Genomic DNA, 24901 nt, shown 5'->3' on the forward strand with positions numbered 1-24901 from the left:
GAGACCAATGACAATGAGAGAGAAATAGCACAGTGCTCAGGAGAAAGGGAGAAAGATGTAAGGACAGACAGACAGAGACAGAGCTGGTGACCAAGGATTAAAGGAGAGTTGAAATATGGAGAGAGCAAAAGCACTGAAGAGAGAGAAAAGGTAGCATACAGATGCAGAGACAGAAAGGGAAGACATAAAGTTAGAAAAACTGAGAGGATTAGGAGAAGAGAAAACCAGATGCATAAAATAGAGAGAGAGAGAGAGAGAGAGAGAGAGAGAGAGAGAGAGAGAGAGAAATGATAAAGATGACACAGTTGAGAGGTGGAGTAGAAAAGAGCCAGAGATACTGTTAGTCAGAGATGGAGGCAGAGGAGAGAGACAGAAAGACAGTGACTCATGGGCTCTGAGTTGGGCCTCTGAGGGAGAGGACACCTCATTCCCAGCCTGGCTTCCTGGTTCATGACTCAGGCCAGGTGTTGCCAATCTTTGATACACAGGAGAGGACAGAGCAGAGAGGGGACAGAGGGAATGTGGCTCAGCAGACAAGCAGCCCCGAGTGGAGGTGTCAGCCCTGATGATCACTGCTGTGTCACCTTGGGCTCAGCCAGGCTCTCAGCACCTAGGCTTTCTCATCTGAGAAATGAGGATGACAATACTTAGGTCACTGGGGCTCTGAGGCACCTATGGAGGGGCCTCTTGGGAACAGCAGTGCCTACCCAGAGTCCAGTGACCTACAGCCTGGAAACTGGGCTGACCTACAATTGATATTGGAATTGACTGACTCCCACCCTGGAGGCCTGAGGTAAAAACCATAACCTGATAAGCACCCAAAAGTGAAAATCTGCAGGAGGAAGGGAAGAGGATATCTTTGAGGGTGGGAGAGTTCCTAAGAAGGCTTTCCTAAGCAGCCACAGTGGGTAAAGTAGGTGCAGTGTGTGTGTGTGGGAGTATGTCATTGGTCTCCCCTCCCTGAGGTGTGACCTTGAGCCCCTCCGGGACTTCTGCCTGCTCAGTTGACCAAGTGCAGGTTGGACTCCATGCTCCGTGAGGGCCTTTGAGTCCCTGATGTTCTGCTTCTCAAAGTGTATGATTGTAAGCAGCCCAACCTCTGAGTGGGGGAGGAGGGTGTCCGGGGCTCCCCCGCCCTCCTGCCAAGACTGCAGCGGGAACAGAGGCTTCAGCCTCTGAAGGATCTGTCACAAAGCGCGGTGGTTGGTTACCGGTTACCACATAAGCCAAGCCCTTGATCTGCCGTGTTTGAGGAAACCCTTTGTTCCTTTCAACTCTCTATTCTCTCAACCAGGGCTAGTACAGGGGCCAATGCAGTGAGTTTTCTCTTTCTTCCTTTTCTTTTTGGATTTTTAAAAATAACTGGCTTGTGTGTTCAGGCAGTGTTCCAGAACTGGGTTCCCAGGCTGGGGTTTAGGGCTAGGGACTCCCGAGGCCCCTTAACCCCTTAAAGCCTGGGGAAAGGGAGAGCCTGAAGGCTGAAGGAAGAGGGGAAGGTGTGCATAGGGGCCAGGGGCAGAGATGCAGGTTCAGGGATTAAGAGCATGAAGTGAGAAGGAAGAGCAAAGGCAGAACAACAGGGGCTCCATTCCTGGCTGCAGCACTCCAAGTCGGCTGAACCTCTCGCATCTGGATCTTCTTCTGGACCTCAGTTTTCTTCATTGTAAGTTAGAAGCCCTGGACCCATGCTAGACATTGTTAATCCATCGCCTTTTCCTTCAAACTTTAAATGAGCCCAGAGAATCCATTTGAACACAGTGCTCTGGGTATCTGCTACCAATTGCATTTGGCCTGCAAAATGAAACTTACCTCCCATCCTGGGATGAGATCATCTCCAAGGCACTAGCGTGAAGTGATATGCAATAAATACTTGTTTGATGCATGGACATTTTTTTTTCAGCTTTACTATGTGCCAGACACTGTTCTAAGTACTGCTCTTAAAGTGAACAAAATAAAGTTCCTGACCTCAATCTAACATGTGGGGAAACAGGCTGTAAGCAAATAAGCAGAGAAATGTATTGCATGTCAGGTGGTGATCAGTGCCATGAAGAGAAATGAACAAGAGAAAAGCAGCAGGAAGTGACAGCTTTTGTGTGTGTAGGGGCATAATGTGGAAAAGATGCTGGGATAAGGTCGTCTGAGGAGGGGATATGGCAGTGGAGAACTCAACAAAGTGAGGGTCTCCTGGGATCCCATCCCTCTAGACTCTTAGTCTAAATTGGTCTGACTGTAAGATTTTAATTTCTGTTGAGTAAGATTCTAGGATCCCATGAATCTAGGAACCTAGAAGCCAAATAATAGATTTTCACTGCTCTCATATTCCATGACAATGATTCTACTATTCTGTGACTGAAATTCTAGGATTCACTGAAGCATCATCTTGCTTGAATAGACTAGGATTCATTGCCTACCCTCTCCCCACTACCCCTAGGAAACAGAGCCAAAAATAGAAACAGTCGAAACAACACACCATTCCAGCTCTAAGTGCCATAGTAAACAAATGGTCCAATGTTGCTCTGATGGTTTAATTGCTGCAGTTCCAGACAAGCCCATTCATGAAGGATCTTCAGTTGATGGAGAGGAGGAGTGAGCACCCAGGAGGAGGGGTGGTTTGTCACTGGCTTTGGGGCTGGGCTGCACCATACCTGAGCTGATGCTCTGGGGGGCAGGTTGGATTTCAGCAGCCGAATCCTGGGCTTGCACAGGCCCCTTTGGCTTTGGGGACCAAGATGGTGGGCATGTTAAACAGGAGGGTAAAGAAATGTTGTTTTGAAGAGGGACATTAGAGCTAACTCTGAAGACTGGGGAGGATACCAGATTGACAGCTGGGAAAGTGAGGCTAAGGGCAAGGAAAGAGCCCATTCAAATGTCTTGAGGTGAAAGAGAGCTAGGCAGGTTTCTCATAGTTAGAATACAGGACAGCAAGGCAATGGAGTGGGGTTGGCAGCTCTGTCCTATAGGGGTTTGGAGGTCAGGGTGAGGAATGTAGAAGCTCCTGGAAGGTTTAAACAAGGGAATGACAAGGTGCAATTACATATTTAAAATATTTCTAGGTTCTCTGAGTAGAAAGAATTACTTGGGGCAAGAATGGAAGCTAGAGGACCACTGAGAAGCCATGGTATTTGTCCCAGAGAGGAATGACGGTGGCTTGGGTTTAAATGATGGCAGGGGAGTCATGTATTCATCTATCCCTTCTTTCTTCCTCCTTTTTCTTCCAACCTTCTATTCCACCATCCTTGTATCCTTCTCTTTCTCCCTCTTCCTTCCCTCCCTCCTTCTCACTCTCGTTCCTTCCTCTTTCCTTCCTTCCATTTTCTAACTGAACATTTATTAAGCATTGATAGGGAGTCAGGCATAATGCTGAGATCACAAGGATGAATTAAACATGGTTCCCAACCACAAGGAGCTTACAAAACAGCAGGGGACCCACAATCACAATGCAGAGGCACCAACGAACACTCCAATCAAGGAAAGCACAGAAGACCAGGAGAGCTGATGTGAGGTGATTGAGGTGATTCCCCGTCCCTAGAGGGTTGGAAAAGCCTCCTGGAAGAGGTGTTGATGTTTGAGCTGGGCCTTTTGAAGGGCAGAGAGAAGTTGAATAAAAGCAAAGGGGTAGCACAGATGACCGCAGCCTGTCTGGGACCATGTAGAGTCCCGGTTGGCTGGCCCAGCAGGTGCATGGAGGGTCACTGTGGGTGAGGGAGAGGCCCTCAGGTCAACTTGGGAAGAGGTAGAATATATGCTGGGTCTGGGGCGGGCTCTGTGCCTGCCCCTTCCCACTGGGCTCTGCTTGCCCATACTGGAGTGGAGTAATTTAATTAAGCACCAGCTCTTAAACAAGATGCAGCTGTTTAGCAGATGTTGCCTCCTACCCCAGATGGAAGTGCATCTTGGCGATGGGTACAGCATTTCCAGGGTGTCTAATTTGTGAGGCTGCAGAGGGGAAAGAAATTCAAGATGCTGCCATTACTCTTTAATAACCATCATTCACTGTGCACCCCTCCCCTCCCAGCACTGCCACCACATGTCCGGCATTCCTGTGGGCTCCCTCAGCCTGGGACTGGAGGGAGAGAGGTGGCTGGTGGGAGGGCTGGGAGAGGGGAGCTGGACTAGTTGGTTGTCACTCAGACAAACCAGAGAGGGAAAGGGAGCAAAAAAGTTGCTGATCCATAGAACTTGCAAGAACTTTTATGATGGTGGGAAATGACTTCTCCCCTGTCTTCCACGAAAGGCGCGTAAATAATAATGACTCTCAGTTGAGCACCTACTCAGAACCAGGCACAGTAACAGCTGCTGTTCCTCCACTGCCTGGGACTCGAGTCCTCCCAGTAGCTGCATGCTCCCACCAAAGGGGGACCTGTTTGGATCCTCTGACGGGGATGTTCCTCCTCCAGATACTCACATGGCCAACTTCTTCATGTCCTTAAATGTCACCTCTTCAGCAAGGCCTTCCCTGACTACCTTACATAGAATAACACCCTTTCCCACCATACTCTACCTCCTTCCCTTGCTTTATTTATTTAATTTTTTGTAAGTGTATGGTCAGCCCTTCGTATTTATGGTTTTCATATCCACAGATTCTACCACCCATGGGTCAAAATTATTTTAAAAAATCAAACCTTTTTCTGGTCATTAAGTTCTAGACAATACAGAATAGAAAGTACATATAGCCATTAACTATATTAGGGATTATATTTAATCTAGAGATGATTTAAGGTATATGGAAGATGTGTGTAGGTTATACATAAATACTACATTGCTTTATATTAGGGACCTGAGCATCCATGGATTGGGTTTGAGCAGGGTCCTGGAACCATTCCCTGTGGATACTGAGGGAGGACTGTACATTTATTTAGTAGCTGTTTTTATTTCCAGATTTAAGCTCCTGAAGGCAAAGATTTTTGTCTGTTTCACTCATTGTGGCCTCCATAGCACTCAGAACAGTGCTTGACACAGGATAGAATTTTATAAATATTTGCTCAGTGGGTAGATGAATGATCAGTGGATCTCATTGAACACATGGGGAGATAAAATCAACTTCTGAAGAGTTACAAGGGTGCACTGGGATTTGAATTCAGGTCTGTTGGTTCTAAAGCTCTGGCTCTTTCATTTCTTCTCCATGGTACTTGTTGCCATGCTCACATTATTTATCTGTGTGTTTAGTACCTGTCTTCCTTGCCAGAACGGTGCCTCCACTGAGAACAGGTTCACCTGTTTTGGTCACAGCTGAATCGGTGACACCCAGTGTCTGGCACCCAGGAAGTGCCTTATAATTATGTGTTGGATGAGCTGGGCATGGTAGTGCATGCCTGTAATCCCAGCATTCTCTTAGACTGAGGCAGGAGGGAGGCAAGTTTGACCCAGCCAGGGTAATTCAGTGAGACTTTGTTTTTAAATTAAAAAAGGACTGGGAATGAAACTTAGTGTGCAGGCTTTAGATTCAATCTCCAGTACTGAATAAAAAAGTGTTAGATGAAGGAAGGAAGAGCTGGAAGATGGGAGGTGGTGGTCTCCACAGCTAGTTGGATGGGAGGAGTTCCAAGATATTTTCTCTGTGATGCTTTGTCCAGGATGCTTTGGCTCATCCCTCCCACATACAGACTTCTTATTTAATCTTGGAAGCAACCCTGCAAGGTAGGTCTCATCAGGGCCATTTTACAGATGGGCAAGTTGAGCTTAATCAGAGAAGTGATTTGCCTTGCCCAAAGTCACCTAGCCAGTGGTTGGTGGACCTGGCTTCCTCCACAGATGGGAGCCCTTATTTAAGGCTTGCTGGCTTTCTTGGCCTACATAGCCCACCTGAAGTCAGCAGCTTCAGCTGCTTGGCCAGTAGGACCACTGCAGCCTACTAGGACCTGCACTACTGCCTCAAGGTTAGCACTGTTAGGGCCAATGTGAAACTCACCTTTAATTCACAACTCCCCAGTTTTGTCCATTTAAGTGAAAACTTTCATGTTATATAAACCCAAATCCCCCGTTGACTTCAATGGAAGCTTTGAATCCATGAGGAAGGTCAGAAAGTGTTTTTGGAGGTAGCACAGATGCTTGATTGAAATCATATTAGCATATTCATTATCATCAGGGTCCTTTGAATGTGTTTTTCAGCTATTCCCTTAAAGTGACTGGGTGACAATGGCTCTTTTCTGTTCACGGATTCCTGGGCCCGAAGTGGGCCTGTGGCTGCCTCCTAGGGCTTCGTCACACTTTCCAAATGGCCTTGGTGAAGCCATACTACATAAAGTAAAGGAGAATGTCATCCACTAAGATTCCTCAGGGTGAAGGAAGAAACATCTCTCCCAGGTACTTGAGCAGGGGCGATGGAAGCCGGGGGCTGTCAGAGTGAATGAAAGGTGCTACTAAACAGCCTTTGAAGAGGCTGGACCTTGGTAACAGGAGGCTGCTGGGTGCTGGCAAAGAATCAGGGTTGGGCCGGCCAGGGATGACCTTGAGTGCTTAACTCTAACAAAGGACCAAGATCACCTGGGAGTACTTGGCAGCCATCATTACCTGGCACCCCTCCCTAGACCGTTTGGACCAAAGTCTTAGCAAGCGTGAGGGTGGGGACAACTGGGTATCAGAAATTTTCAATGTCCCCAGATGCAAACAAGCAACAGTAAGCAGAAGGGAACTGCTCTTTCCTCCAACCAGAGTAGAGGGAAAAAGAGAAGTTGTGGTGTGGATAATGTGTATGTGTGTGTGTGGGGGGGGCATCAGGAAGTCCTCTGTGGAGGTGTGGGGCTGGGGTGGAGAGAAGAATTCAGGGGAAAATAGTCTCTCTCCCCGCCCCCTTAAAGGAAAAGTTCAAACTACAGTAAAGTGGAGTAATACAATGGTCCTATATACCTGTGAGCAGCTTTATCAGTTGTAGGTTTCTGGAGTGTGCTGCACCTAGCTGCTCTCTGAACCTTCTGCAAAGCCCACACTGCCATCCACCATTCTGGGATGGGGGTCCTTGGTAGGAACACAGAGCACTAAGCACTCAGGGTAAGACAGGGTTTGACAAGACAGCCAAGAGCCTGGATGCCACAAGTGCCTTTGAATTAAGGAGACAAATAGCATTAAAAAGAAATCTACACGTATTTAGAGTCTCTCCTCCATGACTTGTTTCTCAGTGGGCCTCATGCTTCAAGACAGGGCTTTGGGGTTCCTCACCCTGGCAATGATCAGGGAGCCAAGGGGACTAGTGTAGAGTCTGGGAACATCCCGATGGTGGCCACTGGGGGAGTGGGAATCAAGCCAGTATTTCTCCAGGAAGTCTTTTCATGTGCTTCTTTGCCCATTTGACAAGGGTGCACTTGGTCCCTACTATGTGCTGAGCATTGTGTTCTAGGTAATAGGGACACAGCAGTAAATACAATGGACAAAGATGACTTTCCACCATTCCAGCATAGGAGATGGACAATAAATACTAAGTAAAATACATAGCATGCCTGGTAGTGTTAAGTGCTACAGGGAAAATTAAAACTAAAAGGAGATGGAGGAGGCAGTGTTGGAATGGGTGGCAGTTGCAAATAAGGTGCCCAGAGAGGCCTCTTTGCAGAGGTGACAGGGACAATTGAGCAGACCCAAATAAAGCAAAATTAGGAGCCCAGAGGCAGGAGCTCTCTTCCCAAGAACAGTGAGCATCCTCAAAAGGGTGGAGCACAGTCAGTAGGAAGGTGGAGGGAGGTGCTGGGAGGTGAGATGGAGGTGTCTTTATCGGAGAAACTGAGGAAGACTAAGAGTGTGAGACTTTGAAGGCTTTGTAAAGACTTTTGCTTTGCTTCAGCATGAGAATGTTACCAGCCACCCAGGTCTATACACTCAGGTTCACTTGCTCACTGCTGACCAAACCAAAGGAGGCCATTACTTTTTGCTAGAAATGATAAACAACTTATTTAAGGCTGGATCCAAGGAGATAGAGGAACCTCATTTGCCTTGAATCACCGTCTCTTTGTGTATGGGTATATAAAGGTCTTTTAAAGCAAGGAACAGAAGGGACAGGGAATGCAATGAGGTGATAGAGAACTCCAGGCCAATTTCATCTCTTCTGGACCCTGATCTCCTGGATCAGTTCTGTTTTTTTTATTCTTTCTCTCTCTCTCTTTTTTTTTTTGCAGGGGGGGGATGAGGGTTTAGGTAGGCTGAGGACAGGAAGATTGTTGGTTATGTGCTTGGCAGGAGGAAGTTTGTTGAAGCCTCTTATCTCTAAAAGAAGAAGCCACTTATCTCTGAAAGAAAAAACCACCTAACTTTTAAAGTTCCATTTTGTCATGTAGAAACAATTGGTGGGTTTTGAGCACAAAGATGGAGAGATGTGACTTAGTTTTCATAGGCCTTGTCTGGCGGCAGGAGGTACTGGTGTGGCATCCCAGGTGACAGATAATGGCCCAAAGCAGGGTGGCCATGGTGGTCAGTGTATAGATACACTGGGCAGGTGGATCTGGTAGAGCTGCTGGTGAAGGAGCATTAGAATAGGAGAGAGGGAGAACAGTCAGGACAAGGATGTCCAGTGACTTGATCTAAGTAGTGGAATCCTGGAGTTGACATTTCCTGAAGAGGAAATTCTGCAGGAGGGCCAGGCTTGGAGGTGTGGTCAGGAGTGGGTCCTGGATGGGTCAGATGTGATGTGCCTGTGACACACAAATGGAGCTGTTAATGTCAGCTGGCTGTGAGTGCAGGGGAGAGGCCAGGGCTGGAGTCACCTTGATGATGGGGAGATCACAAGGATGTCATTGCAGATGGAGAAAAGTGCACCAAGGACTGAGAGGCGATTCTGGTGTCATAGGACTGGGCTCTCCTGGGCCTCCTTGCTGTGGGCTGCCAGGAGGGGTGTCCTGGTACTATAGCCCTCTCCAATGATCACTTCCAATTCTTCATTTACCCTAAGGGCAGAGGGAAGGCTGAGCCAGCCTCACTTTGATTCCCAACGACAGAGCCCCTCTTGGGTGACCTGGAGCCCTGGAGGTTGTTGTAAAGCTACCTGCGGGGCTGTAGGGTGGAGATTGTGACCATGCGTAACACTCACAGTTGAGCCCCTGCAAGGTCACTGAGGCCCTGGAGCTGGGGCTGAGTTAAAACATGGTCCTCTCAGGAGCAGTGCAGTTCTTGCCTCCACCTTCTCCTTGTGTCTCTTCTCTCTCCGGGAGCTTTGGCTTACTTGTTGCCCCTATTCCTTTCCCTTGTCATTGAGTTATTTGATCAGCTTTATGCATTGTTCCAATTCCCTGTATCCACATTTAAGCTGACAGCTTCCATTGCTGCTGACTGGTGTAGTAAATTGTCCTAAACTGGCCTGCTGGGTGGACCTTTTGCACCAGGCCACACCACTGGCAACTTCTGGGTCAGGTGACTCCTCTTTGCATCAGATACTATGGCAGCTGTGGACATATCGCAAGGATATGGACACTGGGGACATATCTCAAGGTCAACAGCAGTAACAATAGTCATGATATCAGCATGACATATTGATGAAGTGGACTGTAGATCAGACAGCCTGGATTCAGATTCAAGTCGAGCTTTCCTAGCTGTGTGACCATGGGTGTTAGACTAACTGTACCCGCTGTCTATATTGATAGGTGGGAAATAATAGTGCTATAATAATGCAGTCTACATTTTTAAGCTATGGCACGGAGTATATAAGCTAATCAATGAAGAGTTTTGTAGCACAGAATTTAATTAGAACTCCAAAAATGCCAGTCACTGTTATTATGATTACTGGTTGAACATTGTGTCTGCATTAAATTAGGTGCTTTAAGCAGGTCATAATGGTGTATGCCTGTAATCCTAGCACTCTGAGAGGCTGAAGCAGAAGGATTGTAAATCTAAGCTCAGCTTGGGCAATTCTTGAGACACTGTCTCAAGGGAAAAAAAAAAAAGGAAGAAGAAGACTGGGGACTGTCTCACTGTAAAGGCCCTTGGTTCAGTCCCCAGTTCTGCCAAAAAGAAAAAAAAATTAGGTACTTTTTGTTTGCTTGTTTGTCTTGTTTTTGAGACAAAGTCTTGCTATGTAGTTCAGGCTGGCCTTTAACTCACTATGTAACCCAGGCTGGCCTCAAACTCACAGTGATCCTCCTGCCTCAGCCTCCTGAGTGCTGGGATTATAGGAAAAATTAGGTGATTTAAAGGCACATTTTCATTTGATTTGTAATAAAATCCTGAGAGAAGGCCTCTCTTCAGCCTTACCTTATGGATGTGAAAGTGGAAGTATAGAGAAATTACATGGCTTATCCAAAGATTCTTCAGCTAGTGAGGAATAGAGTCAGGATTCAAACACAGGTCTGTCTGATTCCAGAAACAGTTGCCTTAGCCAGTGTTCCCCATACAGGCCACCGATGTGCACTTACCCAGGCCTTGTGGTTTCTGAGCTTCCTGCTCCCCAATCTTTCTGCCCTCTAAGGAGATAATGCCTAATTCCTCAGACACCCACTGCTGAGGTGGAGACTGCATCACTTGCTGGCTTCAGTTGGTAAAGGCTGTCCCTGTCCTGGTCCTACTGGTCCTCAAAACGTTGAGGAGTTGACAAAGCAGGGTTCCCTCTCCCATTTGACAGACACAGAAACTGAGATTCTCCAGCAGACAGAACTAGGATTTGAACCTAGCTCTGTCTGTCTCTTTTCTTCTTCCTCATGAAGACATTTGGAGATGGGCAGAATTGAATTTGAGGAATCTGGGCACCCCTCTTGGTCCTTGAACAGGGTGAGGAAAAGGCAAGCAGAACCTGAACTCAGAACAACCTCAAAGCTAGAGGTGGCAAGAGCCTCACTGAACTGGCTGGATGCACCTTTCCTGACCCATGGACTTCAGGGTACAGGGGGAAGCTGCAGGCTCTTTGCTCAGGCATGTGTCCTCCAGTGTCTTACACCAATGACACTTGCCTTTTCTCCAGAAGTGTTATCAATCAACAAATCCTGGGCTTTATTTGTGTGGTCATCTCAGCCCATCTCTAGGATATGATCTTTGAGAATTTGAATCTCAGCCTTGTACCTCCTCACTGTGTGGCTTGGAGCAAGTCACCTAATCTCTCTGGCCTTCTTTTTTCTCACCTTGATCTTCCTTCACTGATTACTGTGAAGATAGAGTGAGCTATGTCCTTATAGTGCATAGTGCACTGCCTGGGAAGTGGGAAATGCTATTATTGTTATTTCAGGCATTAAAATCTCATGGCCCTCTCAAGAAAGACTTCAGATCCTTGCTGTTGGCATGGAAATGATTAGAGGATTTATCTTTCAGGAACATGAAACATTAATGATGGAAAGATTATTTTGATGACACTGTGGAGAATGTAGTAGGAGGGACAAGTTAGGTAATGAAACATGCCTGCTAGGGATGTGTTTGGCTGTTGGTAGCAAAAACCCCACTGGCAGAACAGATTTCTAGTTTTTCCTCAATATCCACTTCTTCCTTAGTCACAGAATCCCTAATTTTAGGCGAAACACATGGCATCCTGGAATAAACATTAGTTTTCAGCTTCCCTTCCAACCCTAGGTATGACCATGTACATTCTGATGGGGAAATGTATGTCTTCTAGAAAATGTCCTAAAAGGGAGGGTAAGCATCTTATTCCTCCTGTTCTCCTTTCTACCATAGCTGGAATGAGATGTGTTGGCTACATTTCAAGTAGCCATATTGGGCCATGTGGCAAATGAAAGATGACTACGAATTCTTTCACCTTCCTCCTTTTTGAGAAGAGGAGTCTGTTTTTCCTGTACACAAATCTGGGCTGGCCTGTGACTTCTTTGACCAATAGAGTATGGTAGAAATGATGCTATCTTACTTCTAGGTCTAGCTCTTAATGGGACAGGCAGCTCCCGCCATGGCCTCTTAGAGCTCTGCACTGCCATGAGAAAGGTTAACTACCTGCTAGAGTGACCACCTGAAGAAGCCTTGAATTTACATGGAGAGGAAGAGGGACCCTGCTGACTTCAGCATCCCCATCATCTTCACTACGGTGCCAGGTATCCAAGTAAAACCATCCTGATGCCCCAGATTGGTTCAAGCATCAGACACATACCACGGAATAATTCCAGTCACTCTGACTCCATGGATCACTGAGTCCTTCCTGAATATTTGACCTACAAATCTGTAGAAAAAGAAATGGTCATTGGGGAAAGTTTGCGATGTAACCATACACAACCAGCTCAGTCCAACCAAAACAAAAAAAGGGCCTGGGATTTAGCTCAGTGGTTCTCGCGCCTGTCTCACAAGCAGAAGGATCCGAGTTCCATCCCTGGTACTAAAACAACAAAGCAAACAAACAAACCAAACACAACCAGCTCAGTCCAAGAGGCAGAATCTTTGTGCTAAGAATGTTGCAGCCACTGATCCAGCTCTGGCCTGGCTATCTCTATGTTCTTGTTAAATGTGAAAAATAAACCTAGTTTGCTTAAGCCTGGATGGCACCTTGGGCTACTGCTAGGGGCCTCAGTTTTCCTGCCATTGATAAGTGAACATTTGGCTCCTCCTTATTATCTCTCAAGGGTTATTATCCCTGAGAAGGCGGAGTAAGAATCAAGAAGAAAAAGGCTTTTTCATTAATATAAACAGTGCTTCTGTCCCACAAGACCAGTTAACAACACGCTTGAACATTCATTATATATTTAGTGTGCTCATAATGGGTGTGAGCCTGTCACAGACCAACTGCAGTGGATTTGGGAATTAGACACATCAGGGCTGGTGGCTCAGCTACTTTCTAACTTGATGAATTGGGCCACTCACTAACCCTCTCCAGGTCTTAGTTTCCTCATCAATAAAACACAGGCATTATGATTTTCCCTGTAGAGCCTGTGTGAAGATTAAATTAAATGAGATTAATCCATCTATTTGATAAGTATTGAATATCTTCTATGTGCTAGGGCAGACCCACCTCTGCTATTGGGGGTGGTGCCCACTCACCTCTAAACTAAAGTGTTTAAAAGTTATAAATCAACCTAATACCTTGTTTAAAAAATGTTCTGTCCTTCTGCTGGAGAAGTGTAATTTCATAGTGATCTGAAAGGCCAGGTTCAGTTTAGATGCCTCAGATTTGTCAGAGGGCTGCACTTAACTGTGGTGGTGGAGACACCTGTCCCCCATCTCCCAGCTGGTGACCGGCTTCCTTTCCTCTTGCCTCCCTCCAGTGCCATTGGTGCTGTACACACCCTCAGGCATATATGTAGGTACCTAGGCTGCATGTCACTCATGCCCCATGCGCCACAAGGCTCTTGGCTCCACTCAGCCCAGTGTTCTGCTTCAGAGGCCTGGCAGCAGGAGTGGGACCTGTGGGCAGGAAACTCAGGGATCCTAGGAACCTGCTGTGTTCTAGCAGGGGGCATCGGCTTGGTTGGGTACGTCCTTTTGCACTGGGAGAAGTATGCAGCTGTAAGGTAGCTAGAGGGGTCTTTTAAAGGGTGAGGATCAGGCAAACCCCCACTCCCATCTGAGTACATGAGACAGGTACGATCCTTAAGAAGGTAGGGTTTATCCTTGTAGCCCGGGCCTCCATCCCAGCCCCACCTGTAGGATGACTGCTCAGCTGATCTGACATTTCCATGTTTGTATTGGAGTCAAGGGCTGGGAACTTAGTGAATGTCAACATGAATCTCCTAGAAGCCAGGAGGCCGGATAGGAGGGGAGGATTAGGGCCTGTGTGATCAACCCCCTCCTTCAAGCCGGCTGGCAGGGCAGGATGGGGCCCACTACCTGATTCCATTCATTCATGGTCCTGTCTTTGTACCTAGAATAAAATTCCAGCTCCCTTCAGGGACCTGAAAAGCCTGTCCCTCCCAGCTTCTGACCATCTCCAGTCTTTCCTGAAGCTCTCTCTACTTTGCCCCAAAGGCAGGCAAGTCCCACTGGCCTTCCTTGTGTTTAAAAAATCCTGAGTCCATTCCTTGACCTCAAAGCCTTTGTCCTAGCTGTACCCTCTGCCCAGAGCTTGGGTGGGATCCTGTCATTCCTGAGGGATCAGCCTCAGCTGGATGGTTCATGGCTGACACCCATCTAGCCCTGGCTATCTTGTAGGCACGGTGACTGGTTACCTTCCCTCCTACATAGCCAGAAGGGAGATAGTGAAGTGAGCTAAGGCCTCCACTCTGGGCTGGACTGTCTGGGTCCAAATCCACCTCCTACTAACATCTGTATGCATTGGACTGATTTTCCCATGAGTGTATTGTTCAACTTCCTATCTCATTCCTTTGTTTGGAGGCAATTACAGGAGCTAAGGTGTACGTAACAGGGAGAACAGAGGACGGTACAAGCATTGCATTTGCTCAGTCGTCGTGATGAACACTTGTTGCTGTGTGAAATGATCTTGCCTGTTATGTCTTCACTTGTTTATTTCCCCTTCTCTCTCAGAAAGGAGACCTTGCTCCACCCCCTTCCCCGGGGCGGGCCTCCCACAGTGCCCGGATAAAGGCTTTACAGGGAGGGACTGGCACTAGGCTGAGCGCTTATAAAACACCTTTCCAGTGCAGATAGGGAAACTGAGGTAGGGGTGGGTGGGCTCTTGCCCTCGCCCTTGCCCTCGGTGCCGCGAATGCCGGTCTGCAGTGGCCATCTCTCGGAGCGTGCTGTCTCCGTGCCTCCTCCCGAAAGGCGAGCAGAGCCGCACTGGATGCCGCTCCAGCTCTCGCCTCGCTCCTGGCTTTTTTTGTTGTTGTTCCTTGCGCATTTCTTTCAGGCCCGTTGGAAGGCAAGGCAGAAAAGCGAAGCACAGCCCGTCTCAGCTGCGCCTAGGTCCTCCGGTCCCCGGTGCTCGAACAAAGGCATTTGCATGAAAACACGAACTCGGTTTGCAGAAAGGACTTGGTGGAGGGTGCGTCCTGCGCTCCAGCGCTCCTCAGCTGGACGCTCCTCCCCGAGTGGGGCAAATGGAGGCAGAAAACCGTCCCGAAGCGGGCTTGGCCAGGGAAAGCTGCGATCCGAGTGGCTCTGAATCCCCTCCTCCCCAGACTGCCGGAAACTGCCCTGTGGGACGGTTAGTGCGCTTTTGCAGATTCATCTGGACTATTTACGGAGGCGCAAGGCCGGGCGCAGGACCGCGGAGGGGAGCACAGCGGCGGGGAGCCCGCCAGTGGCGAATTTACTGCTTAAGGAAGAGCGCTGCCTTAACCTCTGGGATAGACCTGTGACACTTCGCTTTCCTCTCCTCTCAGTAATACGGAGGGAAGCCGTATTATTGACTCCATGGCTCTGTTCCGAAGGGTTTGCTTAGCCCTTTCTCCTTGAAAATCCTTCAGGCAGCGTTTGGAGGCAGAAGTTCAGTGCTCAAACAGGGAAATCTGGATTCAAATGCAGCTGTGCAAATGAGCAAGTTACTCTCCCTCTCAGAGGCCTCAGGTTTTGTAAAATGGGGCGCAAAAGTCTGTAAGATGCTTACCATAATGGCACAAATCAAGTGCTTAATTCATTCTTTCAGTAGGAAAGAGCCAAGGTCACACAGTAAATGGCAAACCCTCCTGGTGTCCTAATAACAGAGATTGCTAGTTTTCAGCAACAGGAAGGACAAGTTCTCCAAATGGTTTTATGGAGCCAAGTAGAGGTGAGGGACAATGAACTGAAGTTATCTGCCCCCTCCTTCAGTCCCCAGGGATCCGTTCCACTGCCCATCACTGGAGAGCGTTGTAGGGCAAGCGTTGCCTTCAGTGAGGTTCTGGGATGGGTTTAACCCCTGAATCGAGACCTGTTTCTCTTTTTCTTTTTTATTAGTGCATATTGGTTATCCGGATTAATGGGTTTCATTTTGGCAGATTTGTATGTACATACATACATACTTCTTTCATCACCCCCTCCCCATCACCGATCTCTAGTCACCTTACCCCTACTTTCACATGATTGTGGGGGAAACTGTTTTAATGTGTGTAATGTATTTTGACCATTATTTATGCGCTTATTCCCGTCCTTACACCCTCTCTGTTTTAACCTTTTCTGAGCCTGCTGTTCAGGCCCAGCTCCTCCCGGGAAGAAAGCCTCGTGCTGCCCTCCAGTGGCAGGCGAGGTAGTATGGTCCGTAGAAGCTCACCAACTAGGGGATTGAAACTAGCTTTTACTTGCAGGAGGCAAGAGGCAAAAGGCAGACTGTCTGGGAGAGAGAAACTTGGGACCGGTTCCTCGTTCCCAGACTTCTATTTGTCCTCCTGGTGGAGCTTGGAAATCTAGGAAACAGTATAATGAACTCTGAGTTTGAAAGGCAAAGGAGGTTCTACATTCTGATTTTATTTGTTTTTGAATAGATAACACATCTACATGACAAAATATAGAGAAGATGGAGTGGAAGGGAAGTCTGCTGCTACTCCTGTCTATCAGACACCGCTCCCCTTCCTAGGGGGCCATGGTCACACTGAGTGTCTTCCCAGGGTTAGGGAGTGAATCCTTGCAAACAAATGTTTTACAGTGCTAGTAGGCTACTCCATACATCTTGCTCCTTCATTTAAAAATGAATCATTGACTATGTTCTATATTGATTCACTTAGAGCTGCTTCATTCTTTTGAATAGCTATATAATATTCCCTTATATGGATCTCCTAAAATTATTTCATCAGTCTTCTATAGATGAGCCTCGAGGTTGCTTCTAATCTTTTGTAATCACAAACAGTGGTATAGCAAATAACCTTGTGCATTCACTGTTATGCCTAGGTACAAGAGAATCACTTAGTTGCAGCTACATGACAAATCATTCCAGAACTCAGTAGCTTTGAACAAAAAGCTTTTGTTATTCCTCATGTGGGTCACCTGGGTGGCCCTGATGCTCTGGGCCATGCTTGACTAATTTTGACTTGCATAAGCCGGCAGATGCAGTGGGAAGCTGTCTGATCTAAGATGGGCTCAATCACATGGCTGGCACGTGAGTAGCTATTGGCAGGGGCACGAGGGGTGCCTGCATTATGTGTGTTTCAAAATTCAGCAACGTACTAGGACCCTGGAGACTCCATGACTCATACCAGTTTACTTCTCTTCTCCCAAGAAAGTCATAAGGCCAGCTCAGATTTAAGAGGTGGGGAAATAGAAGCTAGTTTTCCTAGGGTAGAGCAGCAAAGTCATACTCCCAGAGTATGACACAGGGGATGTGAACTACCATGGCCATTAAGAATATATTTAAATGCAATTTTTATTTTAGAATAATTTTAGATCTATGAGAAGTTTCCCCTTTTCTTAACATATTACTGTCATGCATTTGTTACAAGAGCCTATATTGATTCATTAGAGTGTTATTAAAATCCCATACTTTATTCAGCTTTTAATACTTTTTCCTTTTCTTAATGTTTTCTTTCTTTACTGAGATCCAGAACACCACATTACTTTAATCATCGTATCTCCTTAGGCTCCTATTGGCTGTGGCGGTTTCTCAGATTTTCCTTGTGTTTTGATTATCTTTACAATTTTAAGAAGTACTGGTCAGGTTTTCTGTAGGATGTCCCTCAATTTGGGATTGTCAGATGTTTTTCTCATGATTAGACTGGGGTTATGGTTTGGGGGAGGAAGGCCACAGATAATGTCCTCCTCGACATTATTAAGGAAACACGCTATCAACATCACTTATCATTAATAATGTTGATCTTGATTACCTGGCTAAGGCAGTATTTCCCAGGTTTCCCCACCACAGTCGTACTTCTTTTCTCCCTTCCCATTGCATACTCTATACCAGTGAGATAGACAAGAAGCACCTGACTCCTTTTTCCTGTGTGCCAGAGGGGGGCGTGGTTTGGCCAATAACTCTCACCCTCCCCTTTGATTCCCCCCCCCCATAAAAGGCTGGGACAACCTACCTCAGTGTCCTCCCTGGTTACTTAGTGGTAGCTGTTCTGTGGGGTACTCCAACAAGAGGAAGTCACTATGTATGGCCCCCATTTCAGGGATGGAGTTACGTTCAACCTCCTTGAGGGAGAAGTGGCCACATAAATTATCTGGAGTTCTTTTGTTATGTATTTATTCAATCATTTATTATACCAAGGTGTGCTAATGGGTATTTATTATATACTTTGTGTCATAAACCAAAACTATGTTATTTATTTTGCTGTTCGAATTGTTCCAGTTTGGGCTATTGAGAGCCCTTTCTCTTGGCTCCCGTGTCCCTTTGACACATCTCTGTTGTTTTGCTTTTGAGCATTTCCTTACTTTCAGGCACTACAAGATGGCCCAGGCTTATCTTGTCTACTTTTTGTCCCATCCCTAAAAGCAGCTCTTTCTCCAAGAAGCTTGATTGCTTTTATTGGAGAATGAGATGCCCACTGTTTTCAGTGCTACTGGGGACCCACTCTCAGTGGGCTGAGCTAGGAAGTGTATGTATGTACACTAGCTCATGTATACTCAAACTGTTTCTGTATCTATCATAAATATCTATATTAAGCAGAGCATGAGCTCATCCTAATGTCTCTAATTCTAACCCATTCACATGGCTCATTCTATCTTTCTCTTCTTATCTATAACCTCCCACTTCAACAGTGAGAAATCTGGCTGTTACCACCTGCCATCCATTTACTTTATTGTTCAATTCTGGTACACATGTAGTTGGGTTTCAGAGCTGTTAATCTATGTCAACCTCCATGAGAAACACCTCTGCCAACTAGAGTACAGTGTTTATGAAGAGTTCTTTTGGTCATTAATCTTACAGTTTACAGTCATTTCCAAAGTTATTTAGGTTAGCACATCTGTTCCTCCAGCTCTTCAGTGAGATTATCTTATAAGTGTGTAATACAATTTGATTCTTTTGTTAATGTCAACATTCTATTCTGTGATTCTCCAATTCTCCTAGTAGATTTTGAAAAATTTGCATACCTTAATGTTTACTCATTGTGTTGTAAAGCTCTATGGTTTTTGACAAATGATTAGTGACAAATGGATAGTATAGGAGCTCTTTGTATATTCTAGATATTAAATCCTTATCAGATATCTCAGCCACTACAGTACCATGCAGGATAGTTTTTTGGGTCCAAAATATCTACTGTGTTTCACCTAGTCAACCATCTCCCATTCCCAAACCTCTGGCAACCACTGATTCATTTTCTATCTCTAGTGTTTTGCCTTTTTAAAAAAGTCACGCAAGTAGAATCATACAATATGTAACCTTTAAGAATGGCTTCTTTCATTTAAATTTCATCCATATTTTTATGTGGATTAGGAGTTTGTTCCTTTTGAAAGCTGAGTAATAGTCCATAGTACGGGTGTACCTTTGCTCATCCATTATTAAAAAAAAAATCTTAGTTGCTTCCAGCTTTCTTTCAAATACAGCTGCTCTGAACATTTATGTTAAGATTTTCATGTAGACATAAGATTTCCAGTAAGTGCAATTGCTGAGTCATGTGTTAAATCTATATTTTACTTGATAAGAAACTTCCAAACTGTCTTCCAAAAGGATTGTACTATTTTTCCTTTCTACCAGTAATCAATTGGTGTTCCTATGCATCAGTACTTGGTATGGCCACTTTTTAATAATTTAGTAAATGTCATAGGTATGTTGTAATTGTTTTAGCTTGATTTTATTTTAATCTGCATTTTTTAATGACAAGTAATGTTGAGTTCCAAACTCAATTGACTGTGTTAGTATGTATGTATTTCTAAGCTCTCTGTTCTGTTCCTTTGATGTGTGTGTCTATTTTTTTGACCACATTGTTTTGATTACTGTAGCTTTATTATAGTGAATTATGAAATTGACAGTGTGAGTTCTCCAACTTCATTCTTTTTCAGAATTTTGTCAAGTTATTCTAGCAGCTTTACCTGTGCATATAAATTTTAGAAATGATTTATCAATGTGTATCAAAAGTTTATTGGTATTTTTATTGGGATTCCATTGAGTCTATAGATCAAATTGGGAACAACTGAAGGGTATCTGGAGAAGGGAGAGCAGGGAAGGTGGGGGAAGAGGGAATAAAAATGACCAGGATTGGATATGTATATGTACCAGTTCCCCAGGGTGAATGTAATCATGTATCATGAACAGAATAAAGAAAACAATGTGAAAATTTCCATTCCATGAGTACAAAATATCTCTCTTGCTGGGAATTTAGCTCAGTGGTTCCACCGCCTGTCTCACAAGGTCCTGAGTTTGATCCCCAGTATAAAAAAAAACAACAAAAAACCAAAAAACTCTCCCATTTCTATTTTTCTTTTTATTCCCCAACTCTCTGCCACCCACAAGTCCCTTTTAACCAACATTCTACTTACTATCTGCTTTTAAGAGTTCAACTTTTTTACAATCCACACAAAGTTAAATCTGCAATATTTGTGTTTCTGTGCTTGGCTTAATATAATATCCTCCAAGCTTTTTTTTTCATTCATGTTGTTGTAAATGATAGGATTTCCTTCTTTTTATTCATATGTATGTATATATATATATATATATATATTTATCCATTTGTTGATGGACTGTTAGGTTATTCTGCATTTTGACTATTGTGAACAGTGCTACAAATAAACATAAATATGGGGTGTCAATGTCTCTTGAACATACTGACTTCCTCTTTTGTGGATATATACCCAGTAGTGGGATTGCTGGGACACGTGGTAGTTTTGTTTTTTAATTTTAAAGGAATCCCCATACTGTTTTCCATAATCAATATTCCTGCCAAAAGTGTGCAATGATTTCTTTTTTCTATAATCTCGCCAATATTTCTATTATCCTTTTAGTCTCTATGGGATCAGTAGAATAACCCATCTTTTGTTCTTGATGTTGGGGAACTTGTATTCTCTCTTTCTCTCTCTTTCTCTCTCTGTCTCTCTCATTTAGCCTGACTAGAGGCTTATCAATTTTATTAATCTTTATAAAGAACCAGCATTTGGTTTCATTGATTTTCATTGATTTTTCTCTATTGTTTTCTTGTTTTCAATTTCACTGACTTATGCCTTATGGTTCAATTTTTATGTTTTCGTTTTGCTGTTCTCTTAGATTTAATTTCTTGTTCTTTCTCTAGTTTTCTTGGGTAGACGTTTAGGCCATTGATTTTGGAACTTTCTTCTCTTCTAATACACATTGATACTATATATATATATAGTATACTATATATAGTATCAATATATATTGGATATATCTCTATCTCTATCTATCTGTCTATATCCTATTCTTTAGTATCCTTGTTTTCTCCTTTTCTGGTGGACATGGAGCTTTGCTTTGGTGCTGCCTCTTGGAAGGTTTGTGTCTTTCACCTTTAATACAGTGAATTGTGGATCTTTACTGGTGTGGTGGTAAAGTGTGTGTGTGTGTGTCTTCATCAATGACTAGTAGAGACACAAAATAGAGATAAAATTATATTTCTCACAGGTCCCAGGGGGTACACGACACACATAGAGGTCAGGGAGCACATAAAGATAAAGAGGGGGACACATGGGCTAGTGCCTTTCCAGGGCATTATCCAAATGGGCTTCCTAAGGGGAATTTCAATTGATGGCTTTAAAGTAGGCAGGCATGAGTTCCAGAAGGTCACATGTGAGTGAGAGGTGATCACTGTGGCATAACTCACAGTCCACACAGAGCGTGAGGGTCAGTGGGGCCAGTAAAGCAGGGTGAACCTGGCTGTCCTAATGTGGAAGGGACACCAGGAGGAGGTTGTATAAGGCAGAGAGATCTGGATCGACCACATTGAGGAACTGGGAGGAAGTGCAGAACTGGAAGCGTCCAGGGTGGCTGAGCACTGGTTCTTGCCTGAGGAAGTTGAACCTGTATTCTAAGTGGATGCTGAGATGATGCAAAACTGTTAAGAATGCAGTACAAAGAGGGATGGAGGGAGAGCTCTCTCTAATCTCCCAAGTCCCAGTCTTTTGGGGGCCCTTTACCTCTGAAATTGGCTTTCCAAAGTGTTTATTTTCCTTCTTCAGGCATAGACTGCCTCCTTCCCCCATTTCTTTTCCTTTAGGTGAACTGGAAAGTATGGAGAGAACTGGAGGGGGTGTCTTCCCTCATTTAGCTGGGATAAAGTTTCAGAATTGGCATGGAAAAATCCTGCCCTCTGAAGATGAGGGGAAGGTCTAGAGGGCTTCAGCATTGCTTCCCTTGACCTCTTCCTGTCAGGGCAGCAGGAGATGATGTCTCAGACTCAGCCATTAGAGTATTAGGTGTTTTTCGGAGGAAAAACCTGTAAAAGTGTGAGGCTTTTCCTCCCCTCCCCATGACTGTAGCATCCACCAGGAGGTGTCACTCTCAGTCCAACTTACCCTTCAGGAACTCAACAGAACTGCTGGCCATAAGTTCTGGCCAACTTACAGCAAGGCTCTAAGTGGGCACACCCTGGGAGTCACATCTCTCTGGGTACACATTATGCCACAGAGTTTTGGGGGCAGTTTGTTCTGCAACTTCAGTTCCTGATGGGTTTAAGAAAAGTCATCAATTTTTAGCTTGTCTAGTGTTTTCTTGGTTTTTTTTTAGAGTAATGACTTCCAAACCCTTTACATATCAGAGTTCAGACCAGAAGTCCCTATTATGACCACTTTTAATATCACTCTGCTATAATAAGTAAGAAATATTAAGAGTCACAAAATCCTAAGACTATAATCTTAGAATCATAAAGACTTTGGCACATAGAAACATAGAATTTTACAACTGGGAATCATAAATTCAATGAATAAAAATTCTCAAATTGAAGCTCTCTCTGGGCTTGCCTCTGCTTATAAGATGACAAGACGTAAAATGATTTTCTTGATATGACTTGTTCTGTATCTCTGGCCTCATTTCTCACCACTGATCTCATGTCCCACCTCAATCCTATTCCTTCTCCTACACTTTCTGTCAAACACAAATTCTGTCTCATACCCAGGGTTCCAGCTATGTCCTAAACTATTCGAGATTCCATGATGCACTTTTATATTATCCAGAACATTGAAAACCCTCAGGAATCATTTGTTAATCTAATTCATGAATAAAATCTTAAAATTCTCAGCACAATATGTAGCACATGGAAATATTAAACTCTAGCCACCTCTATCAGCCACCTGATTTGTGCCTGATCCTCTTCTAAGCATTTCATATGGATTAATTTATTTTATTTTCATGACCTTCTGTGGTAGATGCTATTATTATTCTCATTTTTAAACTGGGGAAACTAAAACATAGAGAAGTTAGCAATTTGCTCAGCTAGGCAGCGGTAGAGCTGGAATTCAAACTCAGGAAACTCTCATAAATTAGTATGAAACTCATTATCTGCCAGGCATTGCACTGATGTCAGATGTGTCACAGGCATAATCTCTAATTACATGACAATCTCCTTAATACATGAAGAAATGGAGGCCCAGAGAGGTAGGCTGCTTCTCCAGGGATACTCAGGTAGTAGAAGCTGGGACTAAAGTTCAAACCAGGCCTGACTGCCATAAATCCCACTCTCTTTGCTGTACTTGGCATGGCTTCTGGGCTATCTCTTGGGGAAGTGAATACTTTTGTCCCTTGTCAAGCCATCAACCTCTTTTTCTTTGGAGACACAGCTCCAGGATCCCTTGGTTGCAGTGCCCTCCCTATTTCTGCCCATACATCCCACTTTCCCAAGTCAGTTTTCCTACACTCCCTTTCCCTGCCCTCCACACAGCCAGGGATCCCAGTGGTTAAACATACAGGCTCTGTACTCAGGTGGCCTTGGATTCAAACCATAGCTCCACTGGGTGGCCCTGACTAATGCTTTTTGTGACCATTTGAGACTTGATTTTTTTCATCTATGAACTTGCACTAAGAAAACCATCTCCCTCATAGGGTTGGGTGAAATATGCCCGAATTTTGACTCATTGCTGACCAAAGTGTTCACCATAGTGTGTTAGAATGATCTGTATAAATGTTTGCCTGTGTCACTTGACTGGAGGGCAGGAACTGATTCTGATGTATCGCTTTGCCATTAGCACTCAGTATAGTTTAGAACAGGTATTAAATCAATACGGAATAAATGAATGAAAAAGAAATGAATCTTAGAATCCTATAGTCATACTGTCACACATAACATGTAAGAACCTTGTGTCACAAAACTGTGAAGCTGGAAGGATCTTAGAGACCAACTTCCCTGGGCTTTCAGTCTTCTTGACTATCATCCACAGTTAGCGACAGATTGTATACACACATGCATGCATGCACGCACACTCCAATACTTTTCCCCTTCTCTTTCCTCCCCTTCACTCACCTCCCCTTCTCTCTTCTCTTCCTTTCCCTTCCCTTCTGATCTGTCCTCTTCTATCTTTTCCATTTTTAAAAATGCTGTACTAAGTCCACTGAGTTGATTTCATGACCCATAAAGGCACTGTGACCTATGGTTTGAAAAATGCCTCTCTGGCCCCACTTTTCAGCAAGGCTCTATTCCCAGCATCCCTAAATTGACTCCTGAACCTGCATACCCCTAGAGGAGGGAAGTTCCCTTCAGATGGTGAGAGGTTTCATTGCTCGACAGTACTGGTTGCTAGAAAGTCCTTCCTTCCATCAAGCCGAAGTGAGCATCCTGTACTTCCCCATTTAGCCACCTGCTCTCTCTGCTGGGTGAGCAACTCCTCCTTCTTCCCCTGTTCTAATGCTATGCTGCCCCTAAGCACAAAGAGCCTAAAAGTCCACTGTCAATGCCACTCCTCAGGGCGAAGGTGTTGATCTTCACCACCATCTCCAATGATTATTTTTGTTTTCTCTCATGGGACAGGTCTACTGTGGCCAATGCATGGCTACTGGCTGAAGTTTTCAGCTCTTGGAGCAGAGACGTTTATTGGTATTTGGGAAATAGCAAAAGGAGGTTCTTTCCCACAGCCAATCTCCTTTGCTTATTTCCTCAACCACTTGAATTTTCCTAGTGAGGTACTCAGTTGGTTAACAAATATTACCTCAGAAATCACAAGTAGGCACATTGAAACCATATATCAGTCTTTCACGTTTTAGTTGGAATTTTCCCCAGCCAGTCTTTCCTTATATCATGGGAGGATTAGTCTGAGGATAGGAATTCTGATGGCAGCCTACCACAGGGTCTTCTCAGAAGTGGGGCATGTAGCAGTAACTGGC

The 24901-nt window shown here is 44.8% G+C and overlaps 1 pseudogene across 1 annotated transcript in view; it reads left to right on the plus strand.

Moving 5' to 3' along the window:
• Positions 1-24901, plus strand: part of LOC101721198 (uncharacterized) — a 45122-nt pseudogene continuing 20221 nt past the window's right edge. Inside the window, exon 1 of the transcript XR_015441995.1 lies at positions 1-24901. This exon is cut by the window's right edge and continues 6610 nt beyond it. The product of XR_015441995.1 is annotated as an uncharacterized LOC101721198 (transcript).

Source organism: Heterocephalus glaber, unplaced genomic scaffold (assembly GCF_053883595.1).
Source record: "Heterocephalus glaber isolate CG9 unplaced genomic scaffold, H.glaber_assembly_v1.0 deba00001532, whole genome shotgun sequence".
Lineage (NCBI taxonomy): Eukaryota > Metazoa > Chordata > Mammalia > Rodentia > Bathyergidae > Heterocephalus > Heterocephalus glaber.